We start from the raw sequence: 11,076 nt of genomic DNA, 5'->3' as shown, positions 1-11,076 counted from the left end.
CCGAATACACACTCCCATCCATCTCCTCCATATCTTCTTCTTATTCTTCTATTCTTTCTTCTTTTGCTCGAGGGCGAGCAACATTCTAAGTTTGGTGTGGTAAAAGCATAGCTTTTTGTTTTTTCCATAACCATTGATGGCACCTAAGGCCAGAGAAACCTCTAGAAAGAAGAAAAGGAAGACAAAAGCTTCCATCAAGGGTCTATAGCTCAGTGGTAGAACATTTGACTGCAAATCAAGAGATCCCTGAGATACCTTAGGGGTTACATTTTCTTCCACACAATTATTGGAAGCAACTAAGGGTGGAACATCAAGAGCACTCCATCATGCTCCATGAAATAAGAGAAGATCTAAAAGCAATGAAGGAGGAGCAACAAAGGCAAGGAAGAGACATAGAAGAGCTCAAGGACATCACTAAGGTGGACTCATTCCTTGTTCTTACTTTCTCTGTTTTTCATCTTCTATGTTATGTGCTTATCTATGTTTGTGTCTTCATTACATGATCATTAGTAGTTAGTAACTCTGTCTTAAAGTTATGAATGTCCTATGAATCCATCACCTCTCTTAAAATAAAAACTGTTTTAATTCAAAAGAACAAGAAGTACATGAGTTTTGAATTTATCCTTGAACTTAGTTTAATTATATTGATGTGGTGATAATGCTTCTTGTTTTCTGAATGTATGCTTGAATAGTGCATATGTCTTTTGAAGTTGTTGTTTAAGAATGTTAAATATGTTGGCTCTTGAAAGAATGATGACTAGGAGACATGTTATTTGATAATCTGAAAAATCATAAAAATGATTCTTGAAGCAAGAAAAAGCAGCAAAGAGCAAAGCTTGCAAAAAAAAAAAAAAAAGGCGAAAAAAAAAATATAGAAAGAAAAAGCAAGCAGAAAAAGCCAAAAGCTCTTAAAACCAAGAGGCAAGAGCAAAAAGCCAATAACCCTTAAAACCAAAAGGCAAGGGCAAATAAAAAGGATCCCAAGGCTTTGAGCATCAGTGGATAGGAGGGCCTAAAGGAATAAAATCCTGGTCTAAGCGGCTAAACCAAGCTGTCCCTAACCATGTGCTTGTGGCGTGTAGGTGTCAAGTGAAAACTTGAGACTGAGCGGTTAAAGTCAAGGTCCAAAGCAAAAAAAAAAAAAAAAAAGAGTGTGCTTAAGAACCCTGGACACCTCTAATTGGGGACTTTAGCAAAGCTGAGTCACAATCTGAAAAGGTTCACCCAACTATGTGTCTGTGGCATTTATGTATCCGGTGGTAATACTGGAAAACAAAATGCTTAGGGCCACGGCCAAGACTCATAAAGAAGCTGTGTTCAAGAATCATCATGCTGAACTAAGAGAGTCAATAACATTATTCGAAATCTGAAGTTCCTATAGATGCCAATCATTCTGAACCTCAATGGATAAAGTGAGATGCCAAAACTATTCAAGAGGCAAAAAGCTATAAGTCCCGCTCATATGATTGAAGCTCTGTTTCATTGATAGTTTGGAATTTATAGTATATTCTATTCTTTTTATCCTATTTTGATTTTCAGTTGCTTGGGGACAAGCAACAATTTAAGTTTGGTGTTGTGATGAGCGGATAATTTATAAGCTTTTTGACACTGTTTTTAGTATGTTTTTAGTAGGATCTAGCTACTTTTAGGGATTTTTTCATTAGTTTTTATGTTAAATTCACATTTCTGGACTTTACTATAAGTTTGTGTGTTTTTCCGTGATTTCAGGTATTTTCTGGCTGAAATTGAGGGACTTGAGCAAAAATCAGATTCAGAGGTTGAAAAAGGACTGCTGATGCTGTTGGATTCTGACCTCCCTGCACTCAAAGTGGATTTTCTGGAGCTACAGAACTCGAAATGGCGCACTTCCAATTGCGTTGGAAAGTAGACATCCAGGGCTTTCCAGAAATGTATAATAGTCCATACTTTGGCCAAGAATTGACGATGTAAACTGGCGTTCAACGCCAGCCTTCTGCCCAAATCTGGCGTCCAGCGCCAGAAAAGGATACAAAACCAGAGTTGAACGCCCAAACTGGCACAAAAACTGGCGTTCAACTCCACAAATGGTCTCTGCACGTGCAACACTTAAGCTCAGCCCAAACACACACCAAGTGGGCCCCGGAAGTGGATTTATACATCAAATACTTACTCATGTAAACCCTAGTAGCTAGTTTATTATAAATAGGACCTCTTACTATTGTATTAGGCATCTTTGAACGCATTGTTCTTAGACCATAGGGGCTGGCCACACGGCCATGCCTGGACCTTCACTTATGTATTTTCATACGGTAGAGTTTCTACACTCCATAGATTAAGGTGTGGAGCTCTGCTGTTCCTCAAAGATTAATGCAAAGTACTACTGTTTTCTATTCAACTCTTCTTACTTCTCTTCTAAGATATCCATTCGCACCCAAGAACGTGATGAAGGTGATGATTATGTGTGACGCTCATCATCCTTCTCCTTTATGAACGCGTGTCTGACAAACACTTCTGTTCTACATGAATTAAGCTAGAATGAATATCTCTTAGATCTCTTAATCAGAATCTTCGTGGCGTAAGCTAGAATGATGGCGGCATTCAAGAGAATCCGGAAAGTCTAAACCTTGTCTGTGGTATTCCGAGTAGGATTCAATGATTGAATGACTGTGACGAGCTCCTAACTCGCGATTGCAGGGCGTTAGTGACAGACGCAAAAGGATAGTAAATCCTATTCCAGCATGATCGAGAACCGACAGATGAATAGCCGTGCCGTGACAGGGTGCGTGAGCATATTATTCACTGAGAGGATAATATGAAGCCATTGACAAGGGTGATGCCTCCAGACGATTAGCCGTGCCGTGACAGGGCATTGGATCATTTTCCCGAGAGATGACCGAAAGTAGCCATTGACAGTGGTGATGTATCACATAAAGCCAGCCATGGAAAGGAGTGAGACTGATTGGATGAAGATAGCAGGAAAGCAGAGGTTCAGAGGAACGAAAAGCATCTCCATTCGCTTATCTGAAATTCCTACCAACGATTTACATAAGTACCTCTATCCCTATTTTATTATTAATATTCGAAAACCACATAACTGTTTTATATCCGCCTGACTGAGATTTACAAGGTGACTATAGCTTGCTTCATACCAACAATCTCCGTGGGATTCGACCCTTACTCACGTAAGGTATTACTTGGACGACCCAGTGCACTTGCTGGTTAGTTGTATCGAAGTTGTGACAATTATGAATTAAGATCAGAGCACCAAGCTTTGGAGCCATTACCAGGATTTGTTTGAGCCTGGAGATCACAATTTCGTGCACCACACACCCTGAAGGAATTCACTCCCTGGAAGCTGAGACACATGTGAGATGCAACGCCATATAAAGGGTGTGCAACGCCTTGGATGCTTTTGGAAGTAGCGTGTAACGCCCTAATAGGTGTGTAACACTGTCCCATCAAATGAAGGTGGTGTTTAATGCCACTACTTAGCGTTAAATGCCCAAGCCCAAGATCATGCTCAAGTTACATGCCAGTAAGTCCACGTGCAACACCAATGATAATTAACAAGGCCCATTCTAATTTTTGTTTGAAGATTGAAGAAGATTCTGTTGTGATTTTATTTTGACTTGATTTTGTTTTAGAATTTGAATTATTAGAAGTTATCTTAATTATTCTGATTAAGATAAGATTTAGTTTTTGAATTAGAAGAAATCCTAGATTTAAATAAGTAAAGATTCTTCATAGAAAGGACATCAGTTTTTCCTCTGCACAATTTCTTTTAATTATTGTTTTCCATTCTCCATGAGTAACTAATCCTTTTTTCAAAGGGTTAGTAGCTCTGTTTATGTTTCTATGGATTATTAATATAAGTTTTTGTTTATTTTAAAGTATTGCATTGATCTGTTTGATGATTGAGTTATTCGTTTTTCATCCTTAGAGGATTAATAGTATTTAAAGGAATGTTAATCCCATTTTAAATTTATTTATTACTTCGACAGAACTAATATCCAAATTATGCTTGAAAACACTTTCACATGACTTTTTGAATTCAACTAGACATAGTGTTTCAATTAGTGTGCGATAATAAATAATTTTCAATTACTCTAATTTTGAATATGTGACATATAATTCGGATTAGAACGAATTTTGAAAATTGTGTCTTCTCATAAGATTCAATCGGACAGGACTAGCTTGGATACATGACATATAATCTGACCTAAGGACTACTTTTGAATCTTATGAGGAACTGAATCAGATTTGTACTTAATTGATTGATTGACCAAGACATTGGCGGTTGGTTAATTGAGAAGAAACTAAGGAACCAAGACATTGGAAATCAGTTAATTAAAGTTCGTAGTGAAAAGATCTTTGCATGCTTTAGAATAGGTAAACAAGATTTGATTTTTCTAGGGTATAAACATCTCCGAAGCCCTTGATATTCTCTATTATTATTCTTTTTCAATCAACATTTCTACCTCAGAAGCACTGAACTTCTAAGATTCCAAGAAAGACACAACTTTGCCCTCATCAATACCAGGTTTTATCTGATGTAATTAGAAATTTAACTTGATATTTGCATGTTCAATCCTTTAATCCTCGTGAGAATGATATCCACTCACCGTGGTATTACTTGAATGATCCAGTGTACTTGTTAATATCTGTGAGCTTCAATTTTTGCTCATCAAGTTTTTGGCGTCGTTGCCGGGAATTAACTGAGATTGACAAATTTTGGCTTGAATTGAGTAGATTTCATTATATAAACTCACATTTATACACTTAAATAGCATACTTTTGTGATTTCTCTCTAAATTGCACCTAAGTGTGAAAACATGCTATTTTATGCTTGATTTGATTAATTTAATTCTACTTTTATTCCATTCGATGTCGTAATATATTTTGTTGAGTGATTTCAGGTCAATTAGGCAAGAATGGCTTGAGAAAAGTGGAAGGAAAGTATGCAAAATGGGAGAACACAAAAAGAAACAAGGGAGATACACACACTGAAATGTGCGTACGCACAACATTCAGTGCATACGCACAAGTCTGGGAGCATGACTTCATTAAAAAGTCACGTGGCTCGCGATTTGCGGGGGTCTTTTGGCCCAATTTTGGATGCCCAGAGGCTGAATAGAAGCTCTTTCAAGGGGGAAACATTCCAAACCAACACACAATGCATTTTATTTAGTTTTTAGCTTGTTTTGAGTGAGATTTCTAGAGAGATAGGCTCTCTCCTCTCTCTAGGAATTAGGGTTTTAGGTTTAGGTTTCTTCTTAGTTTAGAATTTGATTCTTGCTTTCATTTAGTTTTATCTACAATTCTTGTTATAACTTTATAGTTCTTGTAGTTTTCTTTTATTATTACTCTCTATTTTGATACTTTTTATGTTAATGCACTTTTGTTAATTTAGAGTTTCTTTAATGCAATTTTGATGTTTTATATTTCTTGATGTTTATTTGAGTGATTGTTATTATTTTTTTTGCAATTGGTAGCTATAGATTATTATCATTATTGCAATTTACATTACTTTTCTTTTATGCATATTAGGTGTTTGATAAAATGCCACTTTCAATTTTAGAGTAGAATTTTATATTCTTGGCTTGGGTTGAGTAATTGGAGACTCTTAAATTGTCAAATTCTTTTGTTGATTGGTGATTGAGGACTGCTAGTTGACTTGAATTCCACTAAAGCGAATCTTTGATTAGGACTTACTAGCGTTAATTTTGCTCACTTGACTTTTCTTCATTTGTTAAAGGTTAACTAAGTGAGAGCAAAAGATAACTACCATCACAATTAAGGATGATAATGAAGATAGGAATTTGAATTCTCACTCTTTGCCAAGACCTTTCTTAGTTGTTAGTTTACTTTGTTGCAATATACATTTCTTGTTCATCATTCTCAAAAACACCAAAAATATCTCATAACCAATAATATGGACACTTCCTTGCAATTCCTTGAGAGATGACCCGAGGTTTAAATACTCTCGGTTTTTATTGGTTTGACTTAAGTGACAAACAAAATTAAACTTTGATTGAGGGTTATCTATCGGTTTGGATCTATACTTGCGATGAGATTATTTTGTGAAAATTCCTAACCGACGATTTTCCTATCGTCAAGTTTTTAGCGCCGTTGCCGGGGAATTGTAAATGTGCGCTTTTTATTGGTTATTGTATATATGTTGATATTGTGAATAACTTAATTTTTTGTTCTTTGCTAGTTTTTGTTAGTTTTAGGAGTTTGTTTTCATTATTTCTTATTAGCTTTTGTTTTTATTTTCTCTTGCTATTATGAATTCTCACCACTTTGGATATGAGTTTGGTTCTAACTATGTTGTAGAAAATGGGAATTACAATGAGGATATGCATCAAGAATGGGACAATCAAAGGTGGGAGGAGCCATATGCTTATGATCAACCCTCTTGGCAACAACCTCCTCCGGTTTCATATAGTTACAACCCACCCCCAATGCATACCCATATGACCCCCCTCTTCAACTTTGTTCTCAGCCACCATACTCACAAGTCTCATACCACCAAACACCTCCATATGATCCTAACCCATATCCACCATACCAACAACCATATAAGCCATATGAACCATACATAGAATCACCCCAATTCCAATATTAATACTCCCAAGAACCACCACCTCTATATACACCATCTCTATATTCTCACCAAGATGAACCACCTCCTTATTATGAACCATTTATCCCAAACAATGAATTCTTCTCTCCACCTCAAACACTCATGGATACCACTCTCATTTCAATTCTCCAAGAGCAAAGGAAATTTCATAGCATTCTTCAAGAGCGACATGAAGCTCAAAAGAGGCAAGTAGAATTCATGGCTACCTTGACTAAGGTAATAAGCAACTTAGCCTCACAACGCTTAAGCACTCAAGGCACTCTCATGGTCACATGTAGAGAATCAAATGAAGAACGGAGTATGAAAGAAAGGTTAGAAACTCCGATGGAGAACAAGGAGTGAGATTTTGTATTGAAACAAGTGGAGGAAGCCGAAATAGTTGAAGAGGAAGAAGTAGTTGAAGACTTAGGAGAGTTAAAAGTCCATGGGAATCTAAAGTTGTAGAGCCCTCTGAAGTTGGAGAGGTTGATCAAGAAATTGATTCAATCATTGATGAGTTTTTATCTACACTAATTAATCCCCTAAATGATTTTGTTGAATCCTCTCCCATTGGACATGAAATAGATGTCATAGAAAAATGTACACAACCTCTCATACCCTTGGTAAGTAATGAGGAAAAGATTGGATTGGAAGAGAATTGCCAAGAGGTGGAGGTCATCAAAGAAGAGTATAAGGGAATGGAACTTGTAAGACCATTAGAAACACTTCTCTCCAAGTCATCACCATCCATTCTTTCATTCAAGTGGGTAAATCTCTTATTCTTAAGCTTTATCTTTTCGCTTGAATATGGTTGAAACGGATGATCAACTTAAAACTCTTTGTGGATTTAAGAGCAAAAGAAAAATGGTTAGTGATTAGAAATACAATTTTGGATTCATTGTGGTTGAATGCTAAAAGTCTAATTGCAAGGATAGTGTATTGCTAAATTAGAAGGATCAAGAAAGTTGTTTGGATGAGTGTGAACCCTAAGCACACTCGCACCATCACACCCTTCTAACGTCTCTTCCTTCTCTAACGTCCTTCTTCCTTCTTCCCCTTCCCTCCATTGCTGAACACCGCAACCCATCGCGCCAGTCCACCACCGGCGATCCACCCGGCGCCGCCGTCACCCTTTCTTCTTCTACCTTCTATCTTCTTTCCCTCTCTTTCGTCCCTTCTTGCCCCTTCTCTCTCTGGTCCTATATCTTCCATCCTTCCATCTCTGTCCCAACAGCCGCCGTCACCACCAACCACAACACTCACACTACGATTCTTCTCCCACTTACTCCAATCGAGCTTCACATTCCTTCACCGTTCCATTTCCTCCATTGTCTTTGGAAAATATGAACAGGGCGTGACCCCTGTTTCTTTCACCGTCGCTCCTGCCTCAACCCTGCATCAGCCAGCTTGGCCGGCCGTTCTGCTGTGGCTACACCCCGTCACCCTTCCCCTTCCATCTTTTTGTTCCTTTCTACATTTTCAGGTTTCTCCATTTTTTCCTTTGTTTATTTCTGTTTCGTTAATTATATTACTGCTAGTTAGTTAATTTTGTTTAGCTTAGCTTAGTTAGATTATGCATGTTTAGTTGAATTAGGTGGTTAGGTATTTTGAACTTAGTTGTAGTGGATTTACTAGGTCTGTTGTTGCTACTGCCGGTGTTTGGGAGTGGATTTCCCTTTTATCTGCAATGCAACATTGGCTGATGCCACTTTTTTTTCTCTGATGTGGATTGTTCATTGCTGCTGTATTTTTGTTTCAATTTGAAATTCATTGTTAGATTCAGTTATGTGTAATTGTTGAATTCATATTGCTTGCTTGTTGAATGGTTGTTGAATTCGATGAAAAGGAATGCTGACTGGGTCAATTGTCATTTCCAGTAGAATTGTTGCTGAATTGTTCATTGTGGCTATTTTGGTGCTGTGCTAAGAGTGATGTTAGGCTATTGAGTGCTCATTGCTGTTTTGTTGCTGAATGATGCTGCTTTTCTTGATTTTAACTTGAATTGTCAACTGCTCAAGTTCGTTTATCCACTGTGTTCTTGTTTTAAGTTTGACTACTGCTGATTGCTCAATCAATGTTGGCTTATTTGCTTAATTCATATAAGTTCATATGTAGCTTATGTGTGTTTCATTATTAATGCATTCATATGGAATTTGAATTGATTGATTGAAATTGGAAATTAGGCCAATTTACTGCTGAAATGTTGCCGAATTTTTCCTAACCTTATTTCATTAAGTGACATCGTATTATTTGGTGCAACAAGATTCTATTTAATGGACTTCTGTGTCAATAGAATCCTGTTTGCTAAACGGTTTTGAAAATTTCCTCAAGAACGTCTTTGCAAGTTTTGGTCATGCTTCTAACATTCTTTGCTAGTTTTTAATGCTAATTTACTCCTAACCATTGAGTAGTTTAAATTGACTTTCAAAATTGACCAAAAACTTGGAGTGGAGCCTCTTTGCATGAATTCGCAAATTGAGAAATTTAAACTATGTAGCTAGTGTTATCTATTTTTGTCATGCTTGTTTGCTTCTAGTTACATAGAATCTGAATTTTCTGGTTCTTATTTCAATTTTGCGAATTTCATGCTCAATTGCATTTTGGTGTTTGAATCTTCCTTGATTATTTTGTTCATCAATGCCTTAAACTTTTTAAATGCCAATTGCTTAAATTCTTACCAAGTGACTGTGACTATTATTCTCTTGATTAGTGTGCTCTACATCTAGTTGCATTAATCACTTTGGCATAAGGCATATTCTTGTGTGAAGTTGAATGTGACTTGTTGTTTGTTTTGGAAATTGTTTGAAGTTTTTAGAATTAAGGATCATTCTTCCTATACACTTAACCTTTAACTTTTCTTTTCTTTTTTCAACTAACTATTTTCTTTTTATACGTACATAGCAATAATGCTTCTTTCTTCTCTTTATCTTAGATAAACAAGCAAGTCAAGTGGCTTTTATGTGTTTTATTGATTTGGAGGTTGCTCTTATTTACTTTTACTTGGAATTTCATGCATGCTTCCATCCAATTTTATGTTTCTGCTCACTTCACATATATGCTGTTTTATGACTCAGTTTTTGCTTCTTGCCTGTTTGTTATGTCTCCTTGCTTTGAGTGCCTTTAGATTATGTTCATCTCCCCCATTTCCTTTCTTGTTTTTCAGATGGCTGACAGAAAGGGAAAGGGCAAGGCCACAGGGTCTGAAAAGAGGAAATAGACCTCAGAGTCCACTGAGACATCTGATGCAGTGATGCACCGCTACTTGGTGGGTGCATCCTATGCTGAATTTAGGGGATTTTATCACCCTTTTCCCACATTTACCCACTAAAATAGTATGGTTTCGTGATTGTCTCCTAATTTGTGCTTAAGTGTGAAAACATGTTTTTTAAGCCTTAATTAGCTAAATTTAATTCACCTTTGATTCCATTAGATGCCTTGATGTGTGTGTTAGTAATTTCAGGTTGAAAAGGCTAGGAATTGATCAAAAGAATGAAGAGAAAAGCACGCAAAGCGGAGAAATCATAGAAAATCAAGGATTGGGAGAAATTCACTCCACGCGCACGCGCAGCAGACGCGCACGCGTGGATTGTGACGTCGCATGGCGACGCGTACGCGTACATGGCGCGTACGCGTGGATGGAAAATTGTCAAGCGACGCGTACGCATGACCTACGCGTACGCGTCGATGTTCGCACGTGACCCACTTAAAGTGAATCCGCTGGGGGCGATTTCTGGGCTTCCCAGGCCAAGATCCAACTCATTTCTGATGCTATTTAACCCAAGGAATGAAAAACTAAGATGCTACCCGATCCTAATTGATCCTTGAATTCAAATCCGCATCAGAAATTGACTTAACTAGATACTATATAAATGGGCTCGACAAAAACCTTGTATAGCTTCTTCGATTTCTCGATAAAAAGAAATATGACCAACAGTAGTTCGAATGTATATGCAACGAATTTGTTTTTTTATACTTCTTACTACTATATAATGACCATAAATCTCATGATAGATACCCAACGGTTCATAATGAACTTCGATAGGAGCTTCTCTTGAAGAGGGATCAAGACAGAAGTCACACTAGTTTAGTTTAGTTTAGTTTTAGAGGGAAAGTTAGTTTTAGAGAGAGAAGCTCTTACTTCTCTCTAGAATTAAGATTAGGTTAGATCTAGATTAGAATTTCTTAGATCTAGGTTTAATTCATGCTTTGATTTACTTTTTCTTTTGTAATTCTTCTTCTTCTACCTTTTCTCTCTTTAATTTTGTATTTCATTCTTGTCATTGTTTACTTTTATGTTGATGAACTCTTGCTTCCTCCACTTTCCTTTTAATGCAATTTATGATTCATGTTCCTTTATTGTTGAATTGCTTTGTTGTTGTTTAATTCTTTTACTTTCCTTTTATGCCTTCCAAGTGTTTGATGAAATGTTTGGTTGGATTTTAGTATAGATTTTTCTCCTCTTGGCCTAGGTA

General features: G+C 36.9%; 1 long non-coding RNA gene across 1 annotated transcript; it reads left to right on the top strand.

Moving 5' to 3' along the window:
* The first annotated feature begins 7,548 nt into the window (after positions 1–7,548).
* On the top strand, positions 7,549–10,968 carry LOC110268938 (uncharacterized). Its single transcript, XR_002357717.2, has 2 exons — positions 7,549–8,087; positions 9,768–10,968. It is a non-coding gene; the product is annotated as an uncharacterized LOC110268938 (long non-coding RNA).
* Positions 10,969–11,076: the final 108 nt, after the last annotated feature.

Source organism: Arachis ipaensis, chromosome B2 (genome assembly GCF_059453495.1).
Source record: "Arachis ipaensis isolate K30076 ecotype BB chromosome B2, ASM5945349v1, whole genome shotgun sequence".
Lineage (NCBI taxonomy): Eukaryota > Viridiplantae > Streptophyta > Magnoliopsida > Fabales > Fabaceae > Arachis > Arachis ipaensis.
Note: the sequence above shows the minus strand (reverse complement) of the source record. Positions and strands in the feature narration are given on the sequence as shown.